We start from the raw sequence: 17,699 nt of genomic DNA on the forward strand, positions 1-17,699 counted from the left end.
TTCGATAACAAATGACGAAAACGGACGGATTTCTCAGGTTTTTACTACATGTGAACACTTTTCACATTCTCCCATGTAACTCGGCTGCTAGTTCTCTTTTCATGCAGAATCTTAAGGTCCTAGCTCGTGTCCAAGTCACCAAAACCAGCTAAAAAGTCAATAATCGATACCTAAAACTGGTATTGTACTAATTCTTACTGGCTATTACATCAACTTAGAAGCTTCATCTGTGTTCTACTATGGTGCTTTTAGTGTCTCCGCATACCGCAGCACGCGACATAGCTTTGCAGACGATAAGTACAACCGTTTCAGAGAGAAGAGCGGCCAATGTGACCATCTGGCTTTAAGTCGACTCGATGACAAAAGACGAAAACGGACGGATTTCTCAGGTTTTTACTACATATGAACACTTTTCACATTCTCCCGTGCAACTCGGCTGCTAGTCCTCCTTTCATGCAGAATCTTATGGTCATAGCTCATGTCCAAGGCACCAAAGCCAGCTAAAAAGTCAATAATCGATACCTAAAACTTGAGTTGTACTACTTCTTACTGGCTATTACATCAACTTAGAAGCTTCATCTGTGTTCTACTATGGTGATTTTAGTGTCTCCGCATACCGCAGCACGCGACATAGCTTAGCAGAAGATATGTACAACCGTTTCAGAGAGAAGAGCGGCCAATGTGACGACCTGGCTTTAAGTCGATTCCATAACAAATGACGGAAACGGACGGATTTCTCAGGTTTTTACTACATATGAACACTTTTCACATTCTCCCATGTAACTCGGCTGCTAGTTCTCTTTTCATGCAGAATCTTAAGGTCCTAGCTCATGTCCAAGTCACCAAAACCAGCTAAAAAGTCAATAATCGATACCTAAAACTTGAGTTGTACTACATCTTACTGGCTATTACATCAACTTAGAAGCTTCATCTGTGTTCTGCTATGGTGCTTTTAGAGTCTCCACGTACCGCAGCACTGCGACATAGCTTTGCAAACGATAAGTACAACCGTTTCAAAGAGAAGAGCGGCCAATGTGACGATCTGGCTTTAAGTCGATTCGATAACAAATGACGAAAACGGACGGATATCTCAGGTTTTTACTACATATGAATACTTTTCACATTCTCCCATGCAACTCGGCTGCTAGTCCTCCTTTCATGCAGAATCTTAAGGTCCTAGCTCATGTCCAAGTCACCAAAACCAGCTAAAAAGTCAATAATCGATACCTAAAACTTGAATTTTACTACTTCTTACTGGTTATTACATCAACTTAGAAGCTTCATCTGTGTTCTACTATGGTTCTTTTAGTGTCTCCACATACCGCAGCACGCGACATAGCTTTGCAGACGATAAGTACAACCGTTTCAGAGAGAAGAGCGGCCAATGTGTCGATCTGGCTTTAAGTCGATTCGATAACAAATGACGAAAACGGACGGATTTCTCAGGTTTTTACTACATGTGAACACTTTTCACATTCTCCCATGTAACTCGGCTGCTAGTTCTCTTTTCATGCAGAATCTTAAGGTCCTAGCTCGTGTCCAAGTCACCAAAACCAGCTAAAAAGTCAATAATCGATACCTAAAACTTGAGTTGTACTACTTCTTACTGGCTATTACATCATCTTAGAAGCTTCAACTGTGTTGTACTATGGTGCTTTTAGTGTGTCCACAAACCACAGCCCGCGACATAGCTTTGCAGACGATAAGTACAACCGTTTCAGAGAGAAGAGCGGCCGATGTGTCGATCTGGCTTTAAGTCGATTCGATAACAAATGACGATAACGGACGGATTTCTCAGGTTTTTACTACATATGAACACTTTTCAGATACTCCCGAGCAACTCGGCTGCTAGTCCTCCTTTCATGCAGAATCTTAAGGTCCTAGCTCATGTCCAAGGCACCAAAGCCAAATAAAAAGTCAATAATCGATACATAAAACTTGAATTATACTACATCTTACTGGCTATTACATCATCTTAGAAGCTTCATCTGTGTTGTACTATGGTGCTTTTAGTGTGTCCACAAACCGCAGCACGCGACATACCTTTGCAGACGACAAATGTAACCGTTTCAGACAGAAGAGCGGCCAATGTGACGATCTGGCTTTAAGTCGATTCGATAACAAATGACGAAAACGGACGGATTTCTCAGTTTTTTAATACATATGAACACTTTTCACAATCTCCCATGCAATTCGGCTGCTAGTCCTCCTTTCATGCAGAATCTTAATGTCCTAGCTCATGTCCAAGGCACCAAAGCCAGCTAAAAAGTCAATAATCGATACCTAAAACTGGTATTGTACTAATCCTTACTGGAGTTTACATCAACTTAGAAGCTTTATATGTGTTCTACTATGGTGATTTTAGTGTCTCCGCATAACGCAGCACGCGACATAGCTTTGCAGACGGTAAGTACCACCGTTTCAGGGAGAAGTGCGGCCAATGTGACGATCTGGCTTTAAGTCGATTCGATAACAAATGACGAAAACGGACGGATTTCTCAGGTTTTTACTACATATGAACACTTTTCACCTTCTCCCGTGCAACTCGGCTGCTAGTCCTCCTTTCATGCAGAATCTTAAGGTCGTAGCTCACGTCCAATGCACCAAAACCAGCTAAAAAGTCAATAACCGATACTTAAAACTTGAATTGTACTACTTCTTACTGGCTATTACATCAACTTAAAAGCTTCATCTCTGTTCTACTATGTTGCTATTAGTGTCTCCGCATACCGCAGCACGCGACATAGCTTTGCAGACGATAAGTACAACCGTTTCAGAGCGAAGAGCGGCCAATGTGACGATCTGGTTTTAAGTCGATTCGATAACAAATATGAAAACGGACGGATTTCTCAGGTTTTTACTACATATGAACACTTTTCACATTCTCCCGTGCAACTCGGCTGCTAGTCCTCCTTTCATGCAGAATCTTACGGTCTTAGCTCATGTAAAAGCAACAAAGCCAGCTAAAAATTTATTAATCGATACCTAAAACTTGTGTTGTACTACTTCTTACTGGCTATTACATCAACTTAGAAGCTTCATCTATGTTCTACTATGGTGCTTTTAGAGGCTTAACATACCGCAGCACGCGACATAGCTTTGTAGACGATAAGTACAACCGTTTCAGAGAGAAGAGCGGCCAATGTGACGATCTGGCTTTAAGTCGATTCGATAACAAATGACGAAAACGGACGGATTTCACAGGTTTTTACTACATATGAACACTTTTCACATTCTCCCGTGCAACTCGGCTGCTAGTCCTCCTTCGATGCAGAATCTTAAGGTCCTAGCTCATGTCAAATGCACCAAAGCCTGCTAAAAAGTCAATAATCGATACCTAAAACTGGTATTGTACTAATTCTTACTGGCTATTTCATCATCTTAGAAGCTTCATCTGTGTCCTACTATGGTGCTTTTAGTGTCTCCGCATACCGCAGCACGCGACATAGCTTTCAGACGATAAGTATAACCGTTTCAGAGAGAAGAGCGGCCAATGTGACGATCTGGCTTTAAGTCGATTCGATAACAAATGACGAAAACGGACGGATTTCTCAGGTTTTTACTACATATGAACACTTTTCACATTCTCCCGTGCAACTCGGCTGCTAGTCGTCCTTTGATGCAGAATCTTATGGTCCTAGCTATGTCCAAGGCACCAAAGCCAGCTAAAAAGTCAATAATCGATACCTAAAACTTGAATTGTACTACTTCTTACTGGCTATTACATCAACTTAGAAGCTTCATCCGTGTTCTACTATGGTGCTTTTAGTGTCTCCACATACCGCAGCACGCGACATAGCTTTGCAGACGATAAGTACAACCGTTTCAGAGAGAAGAGCGGCCAACGTGACGATCCGGCTTTAAGTCGATTCGATAACAAATGACGAAAACGGACGGATTTCTCAGGTTTTTACTACATATGAACACTTTTCACCTTCTCCCGTGCAACTCGGCTGCTAGTCCTCCTTTCATGCAGAATCTTAAGGTCGTAGCTTATGTCCAATGCACCAAAACCGGCTAAAAAGTCAACAACCGATACTTAAAACTTGAATTGTACTACTTCTTACTGGCTATTACATCAACTTAAAAGCTTCATCTCTGTTCTACTATGGTGCTATTAGTGTCTCCGCATACCGCAGCACGCGACATAGCTTTGCAGACGATAAGTACAACCGTTTCAGAGCGAAGGGCGGCCAATGTGACGATCTGGTTTTAAGTCGATTCGATAACAAATGAGGAAAACGGACGGATTTCTCAGGTTTTTACTACATATGAACACTTTTCACATTCTCCCGTGCAACCCGGCTGCTAGTCCTCCTTTCATGCTGAATCTTAAGGTCGTAGCTCATGTCCAAGGCACCAAAGCCAGCTAAAAAGTCAATAATCGATACTTAAAACTTGAATTGTACTACTTCTTACTGGCTATTACATCATCTTAGAATCTTCGTCTGTGATCTACTATGGTTCTTTTAGTGTCTCCGCATACCGCAGCACGCGACATAGCTTTGCAGACGATAAGTACAACCGTTTCAGAGAGAAGAGCGGCCAATGTGACGATCTGGCTTTAAGTCGATTCCGTAACAAATGAGGAAAACGGACGGATTTCTCAGGTTTTTACTACATATGAACACTTTTCACATTCTCCCGTGCAACTCGGCTGCTAGTCCTCCTTTCATGCAGAATCTTAAGGTCCTAGCTCATGTCAAATGCACCAAAGCCAGCTAAAAAGTCAATAATCGATACCTAAAAATGGTATTGTACTAATTCTTACTGGCTATTTCATCATCTTAGAAGCTTCATCTGTGTCCTACTATGGTGCTTTTAGTGTCTCCGCATACCGCACCACGCGACATTGCTTTCAGACGATAAGTATAACCGTTTCAGAGAGAAGAGCGGCCAATGTGACGATTTGGCTTTAAGTCGATTCGATAACAAATGACGAAAACGGACGGATTTCTCAGGTTTTACTACATATGAACAGTTTTCACATTCTCTCTTGCTACTCGGCTGCTAGTCCTCCTTTCATGCAGAATCTTACGGTCCTAGCTCATGTAAAAGGCAACAAAGCCAGCTAAAAATTCAATAATCGATACCTAAAACTTGTGTTGTACTACTTCTTACTGGCTATTACATCAACTTAGAAGCTTCATCTGTGTTCTACTATGGTGCTTTTAGAGGCTTAACATACCGCAGCACGCGACATAGCTTTGTAGACGATAAGTACAACAGTTTCAGAGAGAAGAGCGGCGAATGTGACGATCTGGCTTTAAGTCGATTCGATAACAAATGACGAAAACGGACGGATTTCACAGGTTTTTACTACATATGAACACTTTTCACATTCTCCCGTGCAACTCGGCTGCTAGTCCTCCTTCGACGCAGAATCTTAAGGTCCTAGCTCATGTCCAAGGCATCAAAGCCAGCTAAAAAGTCAATAATCGATATCTAAAATTTCAATTGTACTACTTCTTACTAGCTATTACATCAACTTAGAAGCTTCATCTGTGTTCTACTATGGTGCTTTTAGTGTCTCTACATACCGCAGCACGCGACATAGCTTTGCAGACGAATTGTACAACCGTTTTAGAGAGAAGAACGGCCAATGTGACGACCTGGCTTTAAGTCGATTCGATAACAAATGACGAAAACGGACGGATTTCTCAGGTTTTACTACATATGAACAGTTTTCACATTCTCCCTTGCTACTCGGATGCTAGTCCTCCTTTCATGCAGAATCTTAAGGTCCTAGCTCATGTCTAAGGCACCTAAGCCGGCTAAAAAGTCAATAATCGATACCTAAAACTTGAATAGTACTACTTCTTACTGGTTATTACATCAACTTAGAAGCTTCATCTGTGTTCTACTATGGTGCTTTTAGTGTCTCCACATACCGCAGCACACAACATAGCTTTGCAGACGATAAGTACAACCGTTTCAGAGAGAAGAGCGGCCAATATGACGATCTGGCTTTAAGTCGATTCGATAACAAATGACGAAAACGGACGGATTTCTCAGGTTTTTACTACATATGAATACTTTTCACATTCTCCCATGCAACTCGGCTGCTAGTCCTCCTTTCATGCAGAATCTTAAGGTCCTAGCTCATGTCTAAGGCACCTAAGCCGGCTAAAAAGTCAATAATCGATACCTAACACTTGAATTGTACTACTTTTTACTGGCTATTACATCATCTTAGAAGCTTCATCTGTGTTCTACTATGGTGCTTTTAGTGTCTCCGCATACTGCAGCACTCGACATAGCTTTCAGAAGATAAGTACAACCGTTTCAGAGAGAAGAGCAGCCAATGTGACGATCTGGCTTTAAGGCGATTCGATAACAAATGACGAAAACGGACGGATTTCTCAGGTTTTTACTACATATGAACACTTTTCACATTCTACCTTGCTACTCGGCTGCTAGTCCTCCTTTCATGCAGAATCTTAAGGTCCTAGCTCACGTCCAATGCACCAAGGCCAGCTAAAAAGTCAATAATCGATACCTAAAACTTGAATTGTACTACTTCTTACGGGCTATTACATCAACTTAGAAGCTTCATCTGTGTTTTTTACTATGGTGCTATTAGTGTCTCCGCATACCGCAGCACGCGACATAGCTTTGCAGACGATAAGTACAACCGTTTCAGAGCGAAGAGCGGCCAATGTGACGATCTGGCTTTAAGTCGATTCGATAACAAATGACGAAAACGGACGGATTTCTCAGGTTTTTACTACATATGAACACTTTTCACATTCTCCCGTGCAACTCGCCTGCTAGTCCTCCTTTCATGCAGAATCTTAAGGTCCTAGCTCATGTCCAAGGCACCAAAGCCAGCTAAAAAGTCAATAATCGATACTTAAAACTTGAATTGTACTACTTCTTACTGGTTATTACATCAACTTAGATGCTTCATCTGTGTTCTACAATGGTGCTTTTAGTGTCTCCGCATACCGTATCACGCGACATAGCTTTGCAGACGATAAGTACAACCGTTTCAGAGCGAAGAGAGGCCAATGTGACGATCTGGCTTTAAGTCGATTCGATAACAAATGACGAAAACGGACGGATATCTCATGTTTTTACTACATATGAACACTTTTCACATCCTCCCGTGCAACTCGGCTGCTAGTCCTCCTTTCATGCAGAGTCTTAAGGTCCTAGGTCATGTCCAAGACACCAAAGCCAGCTAAAAAGTCAATAATCGATACTTAAAACTTGAATAGTACTACTTCTTACTGGCTATTACATCATCTTAGAAGCTTCATCTTTGTTCTACTATGGTGCTTTTAGTGTCTCCACATACCGCAGCACGCGACATAGCTTTGCAGACGATAAGTACAACCGTTTCAGAGAGAAGAGCGGCCAATGTGACGATCTGGCTTTAAGTCGATTCGATAACAAATGACGAAAACGGACGGATATCTCAGGTTTTTACTACACATGAACACTTTTCACATTCTCCCGTGCAACGCGGCCGCCAGTCCTCCTTTCATGCAGAATCTTAAGGTCCTAGCTCATGTCCAAGGCACCAAAGCCAGCTAAAACGTCAATAACCGATACGTAAAACTGGTATTGTACTAATTCTTACTGGCTATTTCATCGTCTTAGAAGTTTCATAAGTGTTCTACTATGGTGCTTTTAGTGTCTCCGCAAACTGCAGGACGCGACATAGCTTTCAGACGATAAGTACAACCGTCTCAGAGAGAAGAGCGGCCAATGTGACGATCTGGCTTTAAGTCGATACGATAACAAATGACGAAAACGGACGGATATCTCAGGTTTTTACTACACATGAACACTTTTCACATTCTCCCGTGCAACTCGGCTGCCAGTCCTCCTTTCATGCAGAATCTTAAGGTCCTAGCTCATGTCCAAGGCACCAAAGCCAGCTAAAACGTCAATAACCGATACGTAAAACTGGTATTGTACTAATTCTTACTGGCTATTACATCATCTTAGAAGCTTCATCTGTGTTCTACTATGGTGCTTTAAGTGTCTCCGCATACCGCAGCACGCGACATAGCTTTCAGACGATAAGTACAACCATTTCAGAGAGAAGAGCGGCCAATGTGACGATCCGGCTTTAAGTCGATTCGATAACAAATGACGAAAACGGACGGATTTCTCAGGTTTTTACTACATATGAACACTTTTCACCTTCTCCCGTGCAAATCGGCTGCTAGTCCTCCTTTCATGCAGAATCTTAAGGTCCTAGCTCATGTCCAAGGCACCAAATCCAGCTAAAAAGTCAATATTCGAAACATAAATCTGGTATTGTACTAATTCTTACTGGCTATTACATCATCTTGGAAGCTTCATCTATGTTCTACTATGGTGCTCTTAGTGTCTCCGCATACTGCAGCACGCGACATAGCTTTCAGACGATAAGTACAACCGTTTCAGAGAGAAGAGCGGCCAATGTGACGACCTGGCTTTAAGTCGATTCGATAACAAATGACGAAAACGGACGGATTTCTCAGTTTTTTACTACATATGAACACTTTTCACATTCTCCCATGCAACTCCGCTGCTAGTCCTCCTTTCATGCAGAATCTTAAGGTCCTAGCTCATGTCAAATGCACCAAAGCCTGCTAAAAAGTCAATATTCGATACCTAAAACTGGTATTGTACTAATTCTTACTGGCTATTTCATCATCTTAGAAGCTTCATCTGTGCCCTACTATGGTGCTTTTAGTGTCTCCGCATACCGCAGCACGCGACATAGCTTTCAGACGATAAGTATAACCGTTTCAGAGAGAAGAGCGGCCAATGTGACGATCTGGCTTTAAGTCGATTCGATAACAAATGACGAAAACGGACGGATTTCTCAGGTTTTTACTACATATGAACACTTTTCACATTCTCCCGTGCAACTCGGCTGCTAGTCCTCCTTTGATGCAGAATCTTATGGTCCTAGCCATGTCCAAGGCACCAAAGCCAGCTAAAAAGTCAATAATCGATACCTAAAACTTGAATTGTACTACTTCTAACTGGCTATTACATCAACTTAGAAGCTTCATCTGTGTTCTACTATGGTGCTTTTAGTGCCTCCACATACCGCAGCACGCGACATAGCTTTGCAGACGATACGTACAACCGTTTCAGAGAGAAGAGCGGCCTATGTGACGATCCGGCTTTAAGTCGATTCGATAACAAATGACGAAAACGGACGGATTTCTCAGGTTTTTACTACATATGAACACTTTTCACCTTCTCCCGTGCAACTCGGCTGCTAGTCCTCCTTTCATGCAGAATCTTAAGGTCGTAGCTCACGTCCAATGCACCAAAACCAGCTAAAAAGTCAATAACCGATACTTAAAACTTGAATTGTACTACTTCTTACTGGCTATTACATCAACTTAAAAGCTTCATCTCTGTTCTACTATGTTGCTATTAGTGTCTCCGCATACCGCAGCACGCGACATAGCTTTGCAGACGATAAGTACAACCGTTTCAGAGCGAAGAGCGGCCAATGTGACGATCTGGTTTTAAGTCGATTCGATAACAAATATGAAAACGGACGGATTTCTCAGGTTTTTACTACATATGAACACTTTTCACATTCTCCCGTGCAACTCGGCTGCTAGTCCTCCTTTCATGCAGAATCTTACGGTCTTAGCTCATGTAAAAGGCAACAAAGCCAGCTAAAAATTTATTAATCGATACCTAAAACTTGTGTTGTACTACTTCTTACTGGCTATTACATCAACTTAGAAGCTTCATCTATGTTCTACTATGGTGCTTTTAGAGGCTTAACATACCGCAGCACGCGACATAGCTTTGTAGACGATAAGTACAACCGTTTCAGAGAGAAGAGCGGCCAATGTGACGATCTGGCTTTAAGTCGATTCGATAACAAATGACGAAAACGGACGGATTTCACAGGTTTTTACTACATATGAACACTTTTCACATTCTCCCGTGCAACTCGGCTGCTAGTCCTCCTTCGATGCAGAATCTTAAGGTCCTAGCTCATGTCAAATGCACCAAAGCCTGCTAAAAAGTCAATAATCGATACCTAAAACTGATATTGTACTAATTCTTACTGGCTATTTCATCATCTTAGAAGCTTCATCTGTGTCCTACTATGGTGCTTTTAGTGTCTCCGCATACCGCAGCACGCGACATAGCTTTCAGACGATAAGTATAACCGTTTCAGAGAGAAGAGCGGTCAATGTGACGATCTGGCTTTAAGTCGATTCGATAACAAATGACGAAAACGGACGGATTTCTCAGGTTTTTACTACATATGAACACTTTTCACATTCTCCCGTGCAACTCGGCTGCTAGTCGTCCTTTGATGCAGAATCTTATGGTCCTAGCTATGTCCAAGGCACCAAAGCCAGCTAAAAAGTCAATAATCGATACCTAAAACTTGAATTGTACTACTTCTTACTGGCTATTACATCAACTTAGAAGCTTCATCTGTGTTCTACTATGGTGCTTTTAGTGTCTCCACATACCGCAGCACGCGACATAGCTTTGCAGACGATAAGTACAACCGTTTCAGAGAGAAGAGCGGCCAACGTGACGATCCGGCTTTAAGTCGATTCGATAACAAATGACGAAAACGGACGGATTTCTCAGGTTTTTACTACATATGAACACTTTTCACCTTCTCCCGTGCAACTCGGCTGCTAGTCCTCCTTTCATGCAGAATCTTAAGGTCGTAGCTTATGTCCAATGCACCAAAACCGGCTAAAAAGTCAACAACCGATACTTAAAACTTGAATTGTACTACTTCTTACTGGCTATTACATCAACTTAAAAGCTTCATCTCTGTTCTACTATGGTGCTATAAGTGTCTCCGCATACCGCAGCACGCGACATAGCTTTGCAGACGATAAGTACAACCGTTTCAGAGCGAAGAGCGGCCAATGTGACGATCTGGTTTTAAGTCGATTCGATAACAAATGAGGAAAACGGACGGATTTCTCAGGTTTTTACTACATATGAACACTTTTCACATTCTCCCGTGCAACCCGGCTGCTAGTCCTCCTTTCATGCTGAATCTTAAGGTCGTAGCTCATGTCCAAGGCACCAAAGCCAGCTAAAAAGTCAATAATCGATACTTAAAACTTGAATTGTACTACTTCTTACTGGCTATTACATCATCTTAGAATCTTCGTCTGTGATCTACTATGGTTCTTTTAGTGTCTCCGCATACCGCAGCACGCGACATAGCTTTGCAGACGATAAGTACAACCGTTTCAGAGAGAAGAGCGGCCAATGTGACGATCTGGCTTTAAGTCGATTCCGTAACAAATGAGGAAAACGGACGGATTTCTCAGGTTTTTACTACATATGAACACTTTTCACATTCTCCCGTGCAACTCGGCTGCTAGTCCTCCTTTCATGCAGAATCTTAAGGTCCTAGCTCATGTCAAATGCACCAAAGCCAGCTAAAAAGTCAATAATCGATACCTAAAAATGGTATTGTACTAATTCTTACTGGCTATTTCATCATCTTAGAAGCTTCATCTGTGTCCTACTATGGCGCTTTTAGTGTCTCCGCATACCGCACCACGCGACATAGCTTTCAGACGATAAGTATAACCGTTTCAGAGAGAAGAGCGGCCAATGTGACGATTTGGCTTTAAGTCGATTCGATAACAAATGACGAAAACGGACGGATTTCTCAGGTTTTACTACATATGAACAGTTTTCACATTCTCTCTTGCTACTCGGCTGCTAGTCCTCCTTTCATGCAGAATCTTACGGTCGTAGCTCATGTAAAAGGCAACAAAGCCAGCTAAAAATTCAATAATCGATACCTAAAACTTGTGTTGTACTACTTCTTACTGGCTATTACATCAACTTAGAAGCTTCATCTGTGTTCTACTATGGTGCTTTTAGAGGCTTAACATACCGCAGCACGCGACATACCTTTGTAGACGATAAGTACAACAGTTTCAGAGAGAAGAGCGGCGAATGTGACGATCTGGCTTTAAGTCGATTCGATAACAAATGACGAAAACGGACGGATTTCACAGGTTTTTACTACATATGAACACTTTTCACATTCTCCCGTGCAACTCGGCTGCTAGTCCTCCTTCGACGCAGAATCTTAAGGTCCTAGCTCATGTCCAAGGCATCAAAGCCAGCTAAAAAGTCAATAATCGATATCTAAAATTTCAATTGTACTACTTCTTACTAGCTATTACATCAACTTAGAAGCTTCATCTGTGTTCTACTATGGTGCTTTTAGTGTCTCCACATACCGCAGCACGCGACATAGCTTTGCAGACGAATTGTACAACCGTTTTAGAGAGAAGAACGGCCAATGTGACGACCTGGCTTTAAGTCGATTCGATAACAAATGACGAAAACGGACGGATTTCTCAGGTTTTACTACATATGAACAGTTTTCACATTCTCCCTTGCTACTCGGATGCTAGTCCTCCTTTCATGCAGAATCTTAAGGTCCTAGCTCATGTCTAAGGCACCTAAGCCGGCTAAAAAGTCAATAATCGATACCTAAAACTTGAATAGTACTACTTCTTACTGGTTATTACATCAACTTAGAAGCTTCATCTGTGTTCTACTATGGTGCTTTTAGTGTCTCCACATACCGCAGCACACAACATAGCTTTGCAGACGATAAGTACAACCGTTTCAGAGAGAAGAGCGGCCAATGTGACGATCTGGCTTTAAGTCGATTCGATAACAAATGACGAAAACGGACGGATTTCTCAGGTTTTTACTACATATGAACACTTTTCACATTCTCCCGTGCAACTCGGCCGCTAGTCCTCCTTTCATGCAGAATATTAAGGTCCTAGCTCATGTCCAAGGCACCAAAGCCAGCTTAAAAGTCAATAATCGATACCTAAAACTTGAATTGTACTACATCTTACTGGCTATTACATCATCTTAGAAGCTTCATCTGTGTGCTACAATGGTGCTTTTAGTGTCTCCGCATACCGCAGCACGCGACATAGCTTTGAAGACGATAAGTACAACCGTTTCAGAGGGAAGGGCGGCCAATGTGACGATCTGGCTTTAAGTCGATTTGATAACAAATGACGAAAACGGACGGATTTCTCAGGTTTTTACTACATATGAACACTTTTCACATTCTAACATGCAACTCGGCTGCTAGTCCTCCTTCCAAGCAGAATCTTAAGGTCCTAGCTCATGTCCAAGGCACCAAAGCCAGCTAAAAAGTCAATAAACGGTACCTAAAACTGGTATTGTATTAATTCTTACTGGCTATTACATCATCTTAGAAGCTTCATCTGTGTTCTACTATGGTGCTTTTAGTGTCTCCGCATACCGCAGCACGCGACATAGCTTTCAGACGATAAGTATAACCGTTTCTGAGAGAAGAGCGGTTAATGTGACGATCTGGCTTTAAGTCGATTCGATAACAAATGACGAAAACGGACGGATTTCTCAGGTTTTTACTACATACGAACACTTTTCACATTCTCCCGTGCAACTCGGCTGCTACTCCTCCTTTCATGCAGAATCTTAAGGTCCTAGTTCATGTCCAAGGCACCAACTCCAGCTAAAAGTCAATAATCGATACCTAAAACTTGAATTGTACTACATTTTACTGGCTGTTACATCAACTTAGAAGCTTCATCTGTGTTCTACTATGCTTATTTTAGTGTCTCCACATACCGCAGCTCGCGACATAGCTTTGCAGACGATAAGTACAACCGTTTCAGAGAGAAGAGCGGCCAATGTGACGATCTGGCTTTAAGTCGATTCGATAACAAATGACGAAAACGGACGGATTTCTCAGGTTTTTACTACATATGAACACTTTTCACATTCTCCCGTGCAACTCGGCTGCTAGTCCTCCTTTCATGCAGAATCTTAAGGTCCTAGCTCACATCCAAGGCACCAAAGCCAGATAAAAAGTCAATAATCGATACCTAAAACTTGAAATGTACTACTTCTTACTGGCTATTACATCAACTTAGAAGCTTCATCTGTGTTCTACTATGGTGCTTTTAGTGTCTCCACATACCGCAGCACGCGACATAGCTTTGCAGACGATAAGTGCAACCGTTTCAGAGAGAAGAGCGGCCAATGTGACGAACTATCTTTAAGTCGATTCGATAACAAATGACGAAAACGGACGGATTTCTCAGGTTTTTACTACATATAAACACTTTTCACATTCTCCCATGCACCTCGGCTGCTAGTCCTCCTTTCATGCAGAATCTTAAGGTCCTAGCTCATGTCCAAGGCACCAAATCCAGCTAAAAGTCAATAATCGATACCTAAAACTTGAATTGTACTACTCCTTACTGGCTATTACATCAACTTAGAAGCTTCATCTGTGTCCTACTATGGTGATTTTAGTGTCTCCGCATATCGCAGCACCCGACATAGCTTTGCAGACGATAAGTACAACCGTTTCAGAGAGAAGAGCGGCGAATGTGACGATCTGGCTTTAAGTCGATTCGATAAAAAATGACGAAATCGGACGGATTTCTCAGGTTTTTACTACAAATGAACACTTTTCACATTCTCCCGTACAACTCTGCTGCTAGTCCTCCTTTCATGCAGAATCTTACGGTCCTAGCTCATGTAAAAGGCAACAAAGCCATCTAAAAATTCAATAATCGATACCTAAAACTTGTGTTGTACTACTTCTTACTGGCTATTACATCAACTTAGAAGCTTCATCTGTGTTCTACTATGGTGCTTTTAGAGGCTTAACATACCGCAGCACGCGACATAGCTTTGCAGACGATAAGTACAACCGTTTCAGAGAGAAGAGCGGCCAATGTGACGATCTGGCTTTGAGCCGATTCGATAAAAAATGACGAAATCGGACGGATTTCTCAGGTTTTTACTACATATGAACACTTTTCACATTCTCCCGTGCAACTCGGCTGCTAGTCCTCCTTTCATGCAGAATCTTACGGTCCTAGCTCATGTAAAAGGCAACATAGCCAGCTAAAAATTCAATAATCGTTACTTAAAACTTGTGTTGTACTACTTCTTACTGGCTATTACATCATCTTAGAAGCTTCATCTGTGTTCTACTATGGTGCTTTTAGTGTCTCCACAAACCGCAGCACGCGACATAGCTTTGTAGACGATAAGTACAACCGTTTCAGAGAGAAGAGCGGCGAATGTGACGATCTGGCTTTAAGTCGATTCGATAAAAAATGACGAAATCCGACGGATTTCTCAGGTTTTTACTACATATGAACACTTTTCACATTCTCCCGTGCAACTCGGCTGCTAGTCCTCCTTTCATGCAGAATCTTACGGTCCTAGCGCATGTAAAAGGCAACAAAGCCAGCTAAAAATTCAATAATCGATACCTAAAACTTGTGTTGTACTACTTCTTACTGGCTATTACATCAACTTAGAAGCTTCATCTGTGTTCTACTATGGTGCTTTTAGAGGCTTAACATACCGCAGCACGCGAAATAGCTTTGCAGACGATAAGTACAACCGTTTCAGAGTGAAGAGCGGCGAATGTGACGATCTGGCTTTAAGTCGATTCGATAAAAAATGACGAAATCGGACGGATTTCACAGGTTTTTACTACATATGAACACTTTTCACATTCTCCCGTGCAACTCGGCTGCTAGTCCTCCTTTGATGCAAAATCTTAAGGTCCTAGCTCATGTCCAAGGCACCAAATCCAGCTAAAAGTCAATAATCGATACCTAAAACTTGAATTGTACTACTTCTTACTAGCTATTAGATCAACTTAGAAGCTTCATCTGTGTTCTACTATGGTGCTTTTAGTGTCTCCACATACCGCAACACGCGACATAGCTTTGCAGACGAATTGTACAACCGTTTTAGAGAGAAGAACGGCCATTGTGACGACCTGGCTTTAAGTCGATTCGATAACAAATGACGAAAACGGACGGATTTCTCAGGTTTTTTCTACATATGAACACTTTTCACATTCTCCCGTGCAACTCGGCTGCTAGTCCTTTTTTCATGCATAATCTTAAGGTCCTATCTCATGTCCAAGGCACCAAATCCAGCTAAAAGTCAATAATCGATACCTAAAACTTGAATTGTACTACATTTTACTGGCTGTTACATCAACTTAGAAGCTTCATCTGTGTTCTATTAGCCGGCCGCGGTGGTCTCGCGGTTCTAGGCGCGCAGTCCGGAACCGTGCGACTGCTACGGTCGCAGGTTCGAATCCTGCCTCGAGCATGGATGTGTGTGATGTCCTTGGGTTAGTTAGGTTTAAGTAGGTCTAAGTTCTAGGGGACTAATGACCACAGCAGTTGAGTCCCATAGTGCTCAGAGCCATTTGAACCATTTTTTTGTGTTCTATTATGGTATTTTTAGTGTCTCCACATACCGCAGCTCGCGACATAGCTTTGCAGACGATAAGTACAACCGTTTCAGAGAGAAGAGCGGCCAATGTGACGATCTGGCTTTAAGTCGATTCGATAACAAAAGACGAAAACGGACGGATTTCTCAGGTTTTTACTACAAATGAACACTTTTCACATTCTCCCGTGCAACTCGGCTGCTAGTCCTCCTTTCATGCAGAATCTTAAGGTCCTAGCTCACATCCAAGGCACCAAAGCCAGCTAAAAAGTCAATAATCGATACCTGAAACTTGAAGTGTCCTACTTCTTACTGGCTATTACATCAACTTACAAGCTTCATCTGTGTTCTACTATGGTGCTTTTAGTGTCTCCACATACCGCAGCACGCGACATAGCTTTGCAGACGATAAGTGCAACCGTTTCAGAGAGAAGAGCGGCCAATGTGACGATCTGGCTTTAAGTCGATTCGATAACAAATGACGAAAACGGACGGATTTCTCAGGTTTTTACTACATATGAACACTTTTCACATTCTCCCATGCAACTCGGCTGCTAGTCCTCCTTTCATGCAGAATCTTAAGGTCCTAGCTCATGTCCAAGGCACCAAATCCAGCTAAAAGTCAATAATCGATACCTAAAACTTGAATTGTACTACTTCTTACTGGCTATTACATCAACTTAGAAGCTTCATCTGTGTCCTACTATGGCGGTTTTAGTGTCTCCGCATATCGCAGCACGCGACATAGCTTTGCAGACGATAAGTACAACCGTTTCAGAGAGAAGAGCGGCCAATGTGACGATTTGGCTTTAAGTCGATTCGATAACAAATGACGAAAACGGACGGATTTCTCAGGTTTTACTACATATGAACAGTTTTCACATTCTCCCTTGCTACTCGGCTGCTAGTCCTCCTTTCATGCAGAATCTTACGGTCCTAGCTCATGTAAAATGCAACAAAGCCAGCTAAAAATTCAATAATCGATACGTCAAACTTGAATTGTACTACTTCTTACTGGCTATTACATCAACTTAGAAGCTTCATCTGTGTTCTACTATGGTGCTTTTAGAGGCTTAACATACCGCAGCACGCGACATAGCTTTGTAGACGATACCTTCAACCGTTTCAGAGAGAAGAGCGGCCAATGTGACGATCTGGCTTTAAGTCGATTCGATAACAAATGACGAAAACGGACGGATTTCACAGGTTTTTACTACATATGAACACTTTTCACATTCTCCCGTGCAACTCGGCTGCTAGTCCTCCTTCGACGCAGAATCTTAAGGTCCTAGCTCATGTCCAAGGCATCAAAGCCAGCTAAAAAGTCAATAATCGATATCTAAAATTTCAATTGTACTACTTCTTACTAGCTATTACATCAACTTAGAAGCTTCATCTGTGTTCTACTATGGTGCTTTTAGTGTCTCTAC

The sequence above is a fragment of the Schistocerca gregaria genome, unplaced genomic scaffold, assembly GCF_023897955.1.
Source record: "Schistocerca gregaria isolate iqSchGreg1 unplaced genomic scaffold, iqSchGreg1.2 ptg000244l, whole genome shotgun sequence".
Lineage (NCBI taxonomy): Eukaryota > Metazoa > Arthropoda > Insecta > Orthoptera > Acrididae > Schistocerca > Schistocerca gregaria.